We start from the raw sequence: 14843 nt of genomic DNA on the forward strand, positions 1-14843 counted from the left end.
AACAATCGGATATTTACCTAAATTATTTCTGTCCCTTATAAATCACGTAAACCGTTGCTTCGTAAAAGTGCAAATACGCGAAACCAAAACCAAATAATTTAATTAAGTTTCAATGAAAAAAAAATATGTTTGTTAATTTCGAGTACTTCACGAGTTAAGGAGTGCAATACCGCTGCTTAAAAAACGGTAACGGTACGGAATCGCAGTGACGCATCGTATGCACACCGTTTTTTGCATGCTTTCTACACTGCTGCTTAAAATATGCAAACGGTGCGGAATCGCAGTGACGTGCCGTAAACTTCAGGACTTTCCGCATGCTCTCTACTAAAATTCGTGACGTTTTCGGCTGGCGATTCCGCACCATCTGCGCATTTTAAGCAGCTGTGTGGAGGGCATGCGATAAAAACGGTGCGTATATGCGCGATGCGATTCCCTACCGTCACAGTTTTTTAAGCAGCGGTGTGGCCACTCCTTAAATGTAGCTATCAATACGAAAAAAACGGAGTCGAGCAGGTAGGTATTCAAGATAAAAATAAATCTGTATAAGTAAATAATTAGTGTTTTTGAACTTATTGCTCGTCAAGTTTGTAGAGCAGCACTGAACATGGATTTGACCTTATTGTTTTATTCTATTTACCCTCCATTTTACAGGGTAGGGCGGTGGGTGGTTGCTGTAAATAGCAAACAATATTATTTATCTGAGTAATGTAGCGACTTAGCGACGGGTGAGCCCGGATGGAGAATAATAAATTATAAATTTTCCGGCGTAAACGAGACGATTCGCGATTTTTACTTGGCATGGTTCTATAAACAACTATGTATTCAATTGATTTATTCGATTTAACGGATATTAAATTGTTTATTTATACGGATTTACAAATTTTATACACAATTACGTTTGTAACCGCGCAGGCCGTGCGACTGTTATCTTGACTAATATACAGGCGATTTTACTAAACCGCGTACCAGGTTCCTTTTCACAATCAATTCTACTGTAATTTCTTTGGCAGATATATGAAATGACAGCATGATATTTGCAGCGAAAAGGAACCCGTATGATCAAATCCGAGATTTCAAATTTCGTAGTCGCTTGATAGTTTGAAAAAAAAAACGGAATGGTTGTTAACGAAATTTGTTTTTTTTTAAGCGTCTATTGTTGGAGATCCCAGGACTGTGTAGCTCCGAATGCTCTCCCTAAACCCGGCCTGGTACAGGCTTGTAGTTTGAATACATTTGATTGCGCTTTAAAGCTGCGGTTCGCATTTTACAACTATAATCAGAATTTGCATGCGCTTTGCGGTCGCTCGAGAATGTCAGTTTACGGCGCAATAAAAACAAATAGGTGCTTCGAACGCATCTTCAGCGAAGTATGCCTAATATTCTGAAAGTGCGATAAAAGGTCTGGTATTATCTTAGTATTTAAACATAAATCAGGACGATTTACGAAATCACATCATTCGTAAATATCACACGAAAATGACGAAAAATTATACAGAACTAGCCATTACATCTGGCATTCGAATTAAAAAAATCGTAATTGATACCGATTCGGTATCGATTCTGTTCGATTAGTATTCGTATTCATTATTGTATTTTAAAAATCTGTCCAAAAAAGCAACATCAATTTTACCCTTGCAAGGGATATCAGTCAATTCAAACTACAACTAATCAGAGTAGGGTTAGAAAAGGTCTTTTTTTTCCCTTTATAATTTGACAAAAATGGATTACGCTACATACTCCGGCGATTTTTCCGTCTACATTCAAACCCTGATGGATCTGAACGTCCTAACTAACGTAAATACGAAAGTGATTGTATTTGTTTGTTTGTTTGGAACGCTTTAATGCTTAAAGTGCTAAAATGTTCGTATAGAAATAATTTGAGACCCTAAAAAAGATATAGAATATTTTTTAACAATGAAACTCGCGCGATATACGAATTCTCCGCAGACGAAGTCACGGGCAAGATTTAGTAGTAGTAAAACAATCCTCCACTTTGATCATTTTATTTGCTCGGTAACCTGCTGCTGACTTTGCCTGACTTTACCACTTTGACTGTACCAAATTTACATTTTTATGTCACTCAGAATTACCAGCCTCAGCAGAGCCAGACCCCGTGTCATTTTCAGTTATACCGAGCTAAGTGAGGAACATATTTTAAAAGTAAGATTTCTTCGCATTATTTATATCTTCAGAGCAAACGGTACGTGTTATGGTGGGTATGTTGCAGGCCTATTTAGCTTATTAAAAAAGTTAAAATGAATAATGAATTTCGAAAAAAAATATATTCATAGAATTTCCCTGCTTAAAATCATACCACTATAATATTAAGCAGCAAAAATACTCCAAATAGATTTTGCTAAATATGTCAGAAGTTCTGACTCAGAAATAAAATACTTTAGTTACGATCCATAAAGAAACATCATAAATTAAGAACCTATTAAACTGTTTTACCGTGTATAATTAATTTGTTATTATAGTTGAGAAATTAACTTCATTAAGGGCCTGTTTCACCACTTGTCGGCTAACTTTAAGTGTCAGATAAAAGTAATGTCGTCTTTGTTTATTCGGACAAAACAAACAGAGACGGCATCACTGATAACCGTCACTTAAAGTTAGTGGACAAGTGGTGAAACAGGCTCTTAACCTATTGAATGTGCCCTTAAAGGTAACTGAAATGAAAAAATAGACGTTGTAGGTAGTAACATTAAAAATATTTGCCCGCTAATTTAATCGTTGTCCTCAATTTATACCTAAGCGTTCGATCGGTCGGAATCGTTGATATTCGCGTCGTGATCTGACCGTTGCGAAGCATGCGCACGAGTGGTCACTAAGCAAAGCTAACAAATTAGGTTCTAACTTTTTAACCGTGTTTAGAGCTTTACATTTACTTTTCCGTTAGGTACACTAAACTACTGAGTTAAGAAAAGATTCAAACGCTCCAATAAACGACTTCCGACTTATACTAATGGAGTTATTTATTTATCTGCATAACCTGCGTTTTATTAAACCTTTTTAGTGCGTTCTTGTTGAAGTGAGCTATATGTATGTATTACACACTAGGTTTTGCTCACGACTTCATCTGTTAAGAATTCGTTTATCAATATCATGAGGGATCCATACGATTTTCTGGGATAAAATCCATACCAAATAAAATCTAAATCAGTTCAGCAGTTTAAGTGCAAAAATTCCGCAGCCGCAGAACAGCAGTGGTTCACAATAAAAATCCCGTTTAATTTGTTCCTGAATTCAGTGCGACAAAGTGAAACGTAAATTCTCATTTCACAGAGACTGCGGCAGTAAAATAAGAATGAACTGTGCAATAACGTATTGCAGAAAACTCGAGGGGCCAAGAATCCATGCGACAATGCCTAAGTGATATACAAGAGGCGGGAAAGCTGAATATGTACAGGAAGTATGTCTTCCAACGTGCTGCAACGCACAGGCATTTATCGTCGATGATACTGCGATGCGATATTTAACATTTTGGTTGTTGCATCAGCCCAGTTGTCTACAGCCCTAAACTTGATAATCGTTTGCATGTCACAAAACAATAGTGCGAATAGACAGACTTGTCAATTAACTTGAAAGTTCTACTTTAGCGACATATTCATTTAAAAGGAACTTGTTTAAAAGTTCATATATTTGGCTGATGGTACCATCAGCCAAATATGTGGTCTACCACCCTAAAGATGATAATCGTTTTCATGTCATAAAACAATAATGCCAATAGACGTGTCTGAAACTTAAGTCGACTATAGCGACATATCGAACTTGAAATTACTAGCGACTAACGTATTCATTTGATAATTGATAGGAAAACTTGTTTAAAAATTGATAGACAAGAAGTAAGAAATTGAAATTAAAAAAAAGAAGTTTTTAATATTACGCTATGAAAAGTGACAGTCACCTGCATTAATATCTGCCATAGCGAAGTGTGCAAAAATATCAGACACGTCATAACGGCCCTAGAAATAGAGTCGTAGGTATCAGATATTTATGAACGCCTTGCTGTGTCACATATATGGCTATTTCTCAAAAAGTTGTCCATTTTCTGTAGTCCACTGACGCTATTTCAACACAAAAAATAAGTAATATTGTGTTTAAATATACACAAAACCTTGTGGTGATAAAAAGTCAGATAATTGTTTAGAAAGTTTCGATGTAGTTACAATTATTGATTTTTTCCTCACAAAATGTTTATGTTTTATGATCTCGTACTTAGTGTTAATAATTTCTTGACAAATTGATTTCCTGTCAATTTCATGACGGGAGAACTTTTTGAGAAATACTCGCCAATCTCTCTTTCTGACTCTACTAGTACAAAAGAGACATACGACAAAGCCAGGCTATCTTTGTAGTGCATCCACAGCGCATTGCGGCAGATTGCCTTGTGCTATTAAACCTCCACCCCCCTTTCCTCGCCCAGTCTAAATTAAGGTCGAAAATCGTCACGGGCTGTATTTTACAAGCTTTTTAGGGTTTTATCTAGGGTTTTATACCTAAAGATTCTAACGACTGTTACTAAGGCTCCAGCCATTCTATCCTCCAGGGGGGTTAAATTCGAAAATCGAAGTTCGTAGAGTACCGTCCCTCTCACTTTCGTATGAAATAATATTAATGTGAGCAGGCAAATTAGGCAGGTTCGTACTTCGTAGTCAGCCAGGTCTGCTTATAACGCATAAAATTGTACGCAGGTTCATACATAACTGTTAAGTTTCTCATACACCGGTGGTAGACAGGTGGTAGTATTTTGACATTCAAAAATGCTTGAAATAGACTAAATTGAATAAAAATATTTTGACTTCGACTTTGATTACCCAGACATACAACTTTACTAGTTTAAAAAATAATTTTATGTTTACTTAAACTTGAATCGTTTAGGTAATTAACTAAATGTACAGTCAAGGGCAAAGATATCGACACAGCCAAAGTTGCAAAAATATGTATACACGGCCTTAATGTTAAGTGCATAAAGACGAGTATACATATTTTTGAAACTTTGGCCGTGTCGATATCTTTGCCCTCGACTGTACCTAAACCAACTTCAGCTGCCAGATTTGGTACATTCAAGGATTTTAAACATTTTACTCATCTATCATTTTAATACAAACTAGACTAGTGTATTTCAATACAGAAATGTAAATGTTTAGTTTAATGGGGGGATTTCAATATTTAAGACACCAATTGACGTTGTTTTGTTACATTTAGTTAAATACCTATCCAAAACAAGTATGGGCACTGGAGCAGTTCTAAGTTATTATCATTTGCCTGAATGTGACAGACAGGAAAATACAGATAACTTTAATTTGTCATTTGAAAGTGATAAAGCCCAAAAATACTACCTAAGTATTTATTGTCAACACTTCGTAATAAGTTACATGGAATAGGTCGTTTCTGTATTTTAGAATTTAAACCATTTAAAGTGGAAATAGGTCTCAATGACTCTGCATACAAGTGGACAAAACGTACCCGGCCTGCATCGTTTTTGCCGCTTTTCTCCACACTTTGTAGAGAAAATTACAATTTGAAGATCAAAGCATAATTCTACATCAAAACCTTAAAATAACACTGACATCAAACTATTTATTAATAAGTAGTAGGCAAGTAAGATAAAAAACGCCACAATTATACCATTTCATTACAAACATAAATAATTAATTTATAATGCAGACGCAGCGGCTATAATTGCCATTCCGTTCTGAATTGCGCTTTGAGTGTGTAATTTGGATGTTGCTTTTTTTTCATGTCATTCGTCAAGTTTGTAATTACGTAGGTAAATAATTGTTACAATTTAGCCTTTAACAATGACTGTGAAGTTATATTATCAAATGAAGTTATGTCATCTAAAGATAATTTAATTAAGATACCATCAAACTCAAATTACAATACTAACTTATTTTTTACTAACCTAGCTTAAAATAGACCAAACATCGAGTTGTTTTCTAATTTATTCAGTAAATATTTGGTTAAAATTAGTGTTTTTAATTGTAAAAATAATTTGTAATGGTCGCTTGATTTTTATATTGTTTTCTCAATTCTCAGCGAACAGATTATAGCGTGATTAGTATAGTCGAACTCTGCACTCCATTTTATGTAAGCGGAACCTTAGGCCTATGATGTGAAAGACCATTAGCTGTAAACAAAATTAGTGTCACCTTTGCACATTGCTACAATTTTGCACCTGCCATCTTCATGCGGTTTCGATTCGAGGTTGAGGTTTTAGCGTGTTTAAAGTTAATAACTCCGACAAATTGAGAGCTCAAACGTTTGCTCTATAAAGATAACAGTAAAAACGTACCCACTCCTGGCACCGTTCTGTATGCGGTAACCGCTGAAATTAAATTTTACGAGGCCAGAAAAAAAATGCAAAAATTGGAATAAAGTCGTAATCCAGCGATTCTTTATTGTTTCGCATTCCCCTGCATTTTGTGAATTAGGTACCATCAGCCAAATAAGTGGTCTATCAATTTTTAAACAAATTCCTATCAAATGAATGTGTCGCTAAGGTCGAACTTTCAAGTTGACAGACACGTCTATTGGCATTATTGTTTTATGACATGCAAACGATTATCAACTTTAGGGTGGTAGACCACATATTTAGCTGATGGTACCTAACTTGCATTGTTTTAAAGAAAAAATTGTATTTCGAAACTATCTATAAGGATCAGAATTATAAAAAAAAAAATAGGGGCCGCAAGGTGTCATTGATAAAACGAAAATACCAATAAATATAATAGTTTTCATTCAATGAAATACCTACATATTTAGATAAAAATGCCAACGTATTTTTGATTTAATTTTACCGATGAAATTCCAGTAGGCTTTATTTTCTTTTGATTAGTATATATAATATACCTACCTAATACTAGAATCGGTAATCGCGCGCTGTGCCTTCGGGAACTGTGCATTTTGCCGGAATAAAAAGTAGCCTATGTCACTCTCAGGCCCATAAAGTATCTCTATACCAAACATCACGTCGATCCGTCGCTTCGTTTCGACGTGAAAGACGGACAAACATACAAACACACACACTTTCGCGTTTATAATATAAGTATTAATTTAAAACATATTGTAAGCATAAGAAATATTATTTAGGTACTAAATAATAAAACAAATGTTTTTATAAATATCCCTCTCTGAAATATATTAATTCTAAATTAGAAAAATCCTAAAATCATTTCAACTTAATCCAAAATGTATCTATCATGCATGACTATTATAGCTCGATTCAAACAAACACGTCTATTTTTAGTTCAGAATATGGGACAGAATTACTACGTAATAACAAACCATTACGATAAATCAACACGTAGGTTAGAAACACATTAAAATGATGTTAAATTCCCGTAGTTAGAATTCATTTAGGTGTCTATTTTAGTCACAGGTGACCTTTCGAACCGGTTGGTCCAACTTCACGCGGTTTCAAAATGATAGTTAGGGATTTATGTCATAGCGACGAATATGCATCCATTTACACTTTAATAGTATTTATGTCATTATAGTCTAAGATTACGGCTGTGTTTCCACCAGAGATGTGCAAGGATGTGTCCAGATTTTATTGTGGACAGACTTTAATTGTATAGTTAAGTTACCCTATTTCACATGATAAGTTTGGTAGAATAAAGGACTTAGATTTGACAATTATCAATGTAATCTTTTTTAATGTTTCCATCCAGTAAATACTAAGACGTTGATAAAAAAACATGCAGTGTCTAAAAGACGGTTCAATTAAGTAAGTAGGGTAACCACGGGATAATGTGAATTTAAAATGAATAAATAATTTATTTACTATTACAAAAGCATTTACAGATTTTGGCATATTCTTAAGTATAATTGTTTGATCTAGAATCTAGATTCTAGAGGTACGGATTAAGAAATAATATTCATGTTCGTCACTTAGGAATCATCCTGTATATTTCTATTATTGAGGCTGCATTTCAACCAGAGATTTACGAGGATGTGCTGCGAGGATTGTGTTTTTATTGACCAATAGAAACGCTTCATTTACCTATCCTCGCACAGCACCGCTCTGGTGGAAGCAGCTGAGCGGGGAAGGCGAGGTAAATGACGCGTTCCTATTAGTTAATGAAAAATACATTCCTCGCAATAGATCCTCGGACATCTCTGGTAACCACGGACATCTCTGATATTCTATTATTGAGACTGCATTTCAATGCAGTCTCAATAATAGAATATACAGAATGATTCCTAAGTGACGAACATGAATATTTTTTCTTGATCCGTTCCGTACCTCTAGAATCTACTATATTCTAGGTCAAACGATTGTACCGAAGAATATGCAAAAATCTGTTAATGCTTTTGTAATAGAAAATAAACTATTAATTCAATTTAAATTCACATTATCTCGTGGTTACCCTACTTACTTACTTGAACCGTCTTAGACACTGCATGTTTTTTTAATCAACGTCTTAGTATTTACTGGATGGAAACGTTAAAAAAGATTACATTGATAATTGTGAAATCTAAGTCCTTTCTTCTACCAAACTTATCACGTAGTAAAATAGGGTAACTATACAATTAAAGTTTGAGAAGACGCTGTAATATTTAGGCATTGTCTTTTATATAAAGCTAAAATTCTCAGACGCTCTAACATTTTATTATGATTGTATGTTCATTATGTAGTTTCATAATCACTAATTACTTTAAAAAAGTGCGGCTTGAAAATTAGCATTCATTACAAAGAAACACCAGATTATGCATGACCAGATTTTACGTCGACAGACTTTAGTCATTTATAAAAGTTTAATTGTTTGTTTTAAGAGCTAAATACACTGAATTACCCTAGAAATGCTGTGTTAGAATCATTATCATCATCCCAGCCTATATAAGTCCCACTGCAGGGCACAGGCCTCCCCTCAGAATGAGAGGGCTTGAGTAGTTCCCACGCGGGCCCAGTGCGGATTGGGAACTTCACACACACCATTGAATTGTTTCGCAGGTTTGTGCAGGTTTCCTCACGATGTTTTCCTTCACCGTAAAGCTCGTGGTAAATTTCAAATGTATTTCCGCACATGAATTTCGAAAAACTCAAAGGTGCGAGCCGGGGTTTGAACCCACGATCCTCTGCTTGAGAGGCATTGTGTTAGAATTAGAAACTATAATTTTTGTTTGCCACTAAGGAGTCACCTGTGTATATGTCTTAATTTTTACTTTGACGACGGTTTGTATTTTACTGGAAATTTAACTCGGAAGAAGAAAAACAGAACTTAGCGTTCCAGCAATTTTTGACATGACAAAGTGAAGATATTTTTCATAACACATTGTTCTATTTCAGATCTATCTTTTATTAATGACTTGCGTGTTTTTCTTTGGTGAGCTCTGTTTTGTTTTCATTACGATAATGACGTTTATTAATCAATCTGTCATAAAATCAAATATTTAGGCAAAAAAGTGCCGTGATCGATAGGCAAACGAAAGACAGCTGTTAAAACCCCTTTTTATCTTTGCATATTAATCGTCTCCGGTTATTTTTCAAAGAGATCTATAGACTAATAAAAAAGTGGTCAAAATCAAAGTATGGATTCTAATAAAAAAAAAGACTGAAATTTCTGCTCGCCCGTTTTGTGACTAGCCAAATATACTGCTAATAAACCCAATTTTAAATCAAACATTTTTGCTGAATAGACCAGATTTCAGGTCACTTCAACTCAAAAACTGTCAATCAGACTCCTTTATGGGGATCAAAATTCATTTACAAGATTTAAAACAAACAAACAATAAATATGTAGATATATTATACGAGTTGTAGTTAAACAAAATCTTGCAGAAAATGGTTTCATTAAGTAATCTAAATCTTTGTAACACCACACGAAATAGAATTCTGTTATTCCGTTGATCAAAGAGGTTACATGTAATGAAGAATGGCGTGCCGAATAGCAGTTATACTTTGTAGATACTCGATCCGTATACTTTATGGGTGTCGAATCGGGTTCGTGTCGAATGGAGATGGCACTCAACGAAACAGTTCGCCCAGAAAGCTGGTAAACTCAATAAAAATAACTGGCCAAGTGCCTATAAGGTTCCGTATATGCGGCAATTAGACAATGTTAAGTTTATTCGTTAATTTGTAAAGCCAGCTAGGCTGGGATAGTTTTTCTTTTAAATTTCATACATCATCATGATTTAAGTATTTTCAAGCCAGCGGTTTACTTTGTGGAGGGGAGAGACACGTGCTTCTTACAATAAATGCCACTTTGAAGCCTTATATTACAATACAATACAATACAATACAATACAAATAGTCTTTATAGCACACCATAAAGCAGTACAAAAAACTTATAATATAAACACAAATGCAAATGGATCTATAAATCGAAAAATAGTCTTGGCGAACTTGTACATTTTTGAAATACCTTTTTAAGGATACCTTATGTCATGGAAATAGAAAATAATCTCCACCTTACGTGTTACCACATTTTTGAAATTTAATTTAATTAACATTTATACCCATGTAAACTTACAGAATGGATGGATACTGGACGGATATGGCGGAACTAAAAGAGTTCCTTTGTGCCTACTACGGAACCCTCAAAAGGAAGTACTTTTATTACAATCAAATAACAAATCGATTAGCTAACGGGAAAGTAAAAGACTTGATAAGATAGTGTATGAAATAAAATCCGTAGGAGGTTCGGTTTTATAAAACCGAATATATATATATCTTCCTCGGGTATACGTGTAGGAGCAAGGTAGATATGGTATGGGATTGTATCGTCGATATAACATGTACTACGCACTAGAATCCGGATACTCATTCTGTTCTTCCATATGTATGATGATTCAATGTAAAACAAAACTGCAAAACAACTGGTAAATGTTTTTTTTTAAATGCTGATAAACAGCCTTTCCGGCTAACATATTAGGTACTATATGATACCAAACCACTTAAGCATGTCATTTACTCTTGTCATCGACTTATTATTAATGGATGGTAAAACAGCCCTTTAAGTCATAAACTTTGTTCTTTATAATTTGATTCGATAAAATGTTTTAATATTAAGATTAGAGTCTAAACGGAGGATTTTTTTGTTAAGTATTGAAATAAACAGATTTTTTTTGTTCTACTGCACTATACTATAGTACGTTATACTACGTTAAACGAAACTCGTAACCGCCATGATTTTTCAGGTGCTTACAACGTTTTGGTCGCGATTACACTATACTCTAACTAAGCGGTCTTGCGCTTTAGTATTAGAACATGTTATGTATGTTCTTTTGTGTCACGTGGAAGTTTAGCACTTTCCGCTTTTCCGGAAATACTTATACCTCAAAGCCTAAGTTAAACTGAAACAGAGTAGCTTAAGATTAATTACTTAAAGTTTTTTTAAATCGGAACCGTACCTACTTCATGATATCCCGCAATACCCACAATTTGAACTTATCAATAATAATAAACTCTATAGATATTATGATGATAAAATATTTAAACAAGGCCTCGACAAGGAGACAAATACAAAAGCTGTTATGTCCAATGAAAGCCCACAAAATTGAGACATTTTTCACACAGCAGCGTGTTACCTACCAAAATAACACTGACACAGAAAAATGGCAACGATTTTGTACACAGCATACACTAAACGTATATTTTGCAGCCCGTGACGCAGCTCAACAAAGCCCGGGGGAAATGAACGCTACCATAACGCCAGCTAATGTCAAGGTTTGAGGACTACCATCTTTTATATTTTTGGGCAACCTTTGCCGATCCGCGTCGGTCGAGGATTGCCACCAGTCATTGGGCGTGCCCGATATTATATTCAATAACGAGACGTGCCGTGTCACGCAAAGGGTACATTGTTTATGTTTGTCACGCACGGAACATCCTGTGTATCGCTGCGAAACGTTGCAAGTTCCTATCGAGCTTTACAATCGCCGTAAGTTACAATTACGCATACCTACTTCAAAAAGTAAAATTAATTGTACGAATAACTGCCGAAATACTGTTAAAATAGTCTTGTATACTATAATATAATTTAACCCACAATGAGGCTATGATACACACAGTTGCCCCATCAGTGCATTTTTTTAAAAGTTCGCTTTTTTATAACACACACGTTCCGGAAATTTATTAACACTTTTAGGATACGACCCTTATACATATGTATGTACCATCAGCCAAATAAGTGGTCTATCAATTTTTAAACAAGTTCCTATCAAATGAATATGTCGCTAAAGTCGAACTTTCAAGTTGACAGACACACGTCTATTCTGTTGAGATTATTGTTTTATGACATGCAAACGATTATCAACTTTCGGGTGGTAGACCACATATTTGTCTGATGGGACAAAAACAACTCTTTTAAATGAGTAGCTTCTAGAAAACTGTAAAATTTGAAAGTGTTCTATCAGACAAACTACTTGGCAGAGAAGAATGCATAAGCAAGGCAAGCAAGTGTAATCAAATCGGTCTTCTTATTTCCAAGGTTTGTTTGAACAGTGTAATTATTTAATTGCAAATTAGAAAGTATTTTACTAATTAGCAACTTGAAATTATTTACACAACAATATTGCCAATTGAAACAATCGTTGATGTACAAACTTATTTTAAGAGCGCTAATTGTATTGTGAAACTGTAAATAAAACTGAAATAAAAAAGCTACCCTTTCTGTGTAATTTTAACGCCGTTGTTTTATAATTACTCTAGCTTTTGCCTGCGTGGATGGAATTCGGTTATCGCGCACTGTTCCCTCGGGAACTGTGCATTTTTCCAGGATAAAAAGTTGCCTATGTCACTCTCGGGCCCATAAACTATCTCTATGCTAAAAATCACGTTGATCCATCGATCCGTTTCGTCGTGAAAGACGGACAAACATTCAAACACACAAACACATACACTTTCGCTATTATAATTTTCAAGTTCATAGATACGATTACGGTACTTTTTGTTGTCATAATATATATATATATATATATATATATTAGTATGGATGACAACAAAAAGTACCGTAATCGTATCTATGAACTTGAGAATTAAAATTTTCACTGCTTTAAGCAGCACTTTCAGCATTGCATTTGCAGCATTGGAATGAGCGTCATTTACACATCCTCAGTTGTTTCCACTAGAGATATATGTGCTGTGCGAGTATGTTTAAATGGAGCATTTCTATTGGTTAATGAAAAACACATTCCTCACAACACACTCTCGCTTATTATTGGTGTAAACGCTGCTTTAAAGGATTTGATGTTAATCTCACAATTCAATAACTCTACACGTTCCTGTGAGGCTACTACGAAATTCGAAAATCGAAATTCCTATCGTACCGTCCCTCTCACTCTCGTATTAAATAACATACCTAAGCGTCAGCGAGAACGGTACGATGCGAACTTCGATTTTCGAATTTCGTAGTAGCCCTCCTGAGAAAAAGGGTCTTAATATACTGTACACATAAACGGCGAATGAAGTGATAAGTCATATCATAAGCGTATCTCTTTTTATCTGCCCAGTATAAAAATTTGTACGATCCGTTTTTTTTAATTTAAGTCATTTAAAAATACACACACAATACGTCGTTAACAACGCTAATCTAAACGTTAGTTTTAAATAATCCACACGGCCGCCTGGGGTCATAACTGGAGCAATGACCTTAAGTTTTTCCACCTCATAGGACGATCGATACTAATACTAGGTTGCATATTATAGTAGTCGTGACATCGATATTGTTAGATGGGGCAATCAACTTTTTTACCGACACTAATCTGTCCGCAACATTTTTCAAACAATTGCAGATTTTTGTAAGTAAACATGTTTTTTCTGTAATTTAATAGATGGTGTACATGAATACATGCCATCTTACGGAAGTTCAACCTATTAAATCGTGAAATATCTTGTTGGAAGTACGATTTTTTGGTAACGCAGGAGACAATTTGGTAACGCAGGAGACGCCCAAAGGTCGGTAAAAATAGTTGATTGGCCCAGATACAGTTGGTAAACTGGGATACCATTAACTATGGATTTAGTAAAATGATTCATAGTTAATGTTAATGATGATTTAATAGTAGGGAGCCCAAGAGGGATTCGGGGATTTACTAAGCGCGTCAGATTAATATACAGGGGATACTTGACCCGGTTAAGCTTCCACACTATGAGCCCAGAACATGGCCGAGAGGGAGGATAAAGGATCAGAGAGAGTAGAAAAAAGAGGCATCATGAGAAAGGGAGAGAGGGAGAGAGGAGGAGGATGAGTTTAGACATACTAAAACGGGGGAGTCTACTAAGAGAAGGGAAAGAGAGAAAGAGGGGAGGGCTAGAAAGTTGAGAAAAAAACGAGATCTCGAGATTCTCGAGCGGGTTAGAAGAGAAGGGAATAATTTCAAGAATAGGAAAAATATATAATCTGACGGGGTTTCCAGCAAGCGAAATAACAACATTCATCGATCAGTTTATTACGAGCAGCCTACGTGTGCCTATATTTCCGCTACCGCGTTCTATTCTCTCCCACTCTTGTCTCTATCTATTACTCTCTCAATCCCCACTCTGTTTCTGTTCATGACGCATCAAGCGTTGGTGCATGATATTGTTACAACTTTTGCAAATGTAAATGGAATCTGAAATGGCATCGAAGTTCTGGCAATAGCTCGAATCAGTGCTCCTATTCTGGAGAGATTCCGTGTCACATTTTTCTGTTTCCTAAGAGTGCTCAATCACATGCTGCTGATTCCCACATCTACTCGGTTCTTGGTACAGCGACAACGAGTAAGTGCTAATATGACTTATATAGTTAAATATTTTAAAAAAATTAGTTGAATTAATTTTCAAGTAAATTTTGAGACAAAAAATCATCGGTCAGAGGAAGATGATTCTACGATGACGATGATAATGAGAAAAA

At 35.2% G+C, this 14843-nt stretch overlaps 1 protein-coding gene across 4 annotated transcripts in view; it reads right to left on the reverse strand.

Moving 5' to 3' along the window:
* Nucleotides 1–14843, reverse strand: part of LOC141435107 (carbohydrate sulfotransferase 11) — a 113042-nt gene that overhangs the window by 53340 nt on the left and 44859 nt on the right. The gene's annotated exons all lie outside the window — the stretch shown is intronic.

This window comes from Choristoneura fumiferana, chromosome 14 (genome assembly GCF_025370935.1).
Source record: "Choristoneura fumiferana chromosome 14, NRCan_CFum_1, whole genome shotgun sequence".
NCBI lineage: Eukaryota > Metazoa > Arthropoda > Insecta > Lepidoptera > Tortricidae > Choristoneura > Choristoneura fumiferana.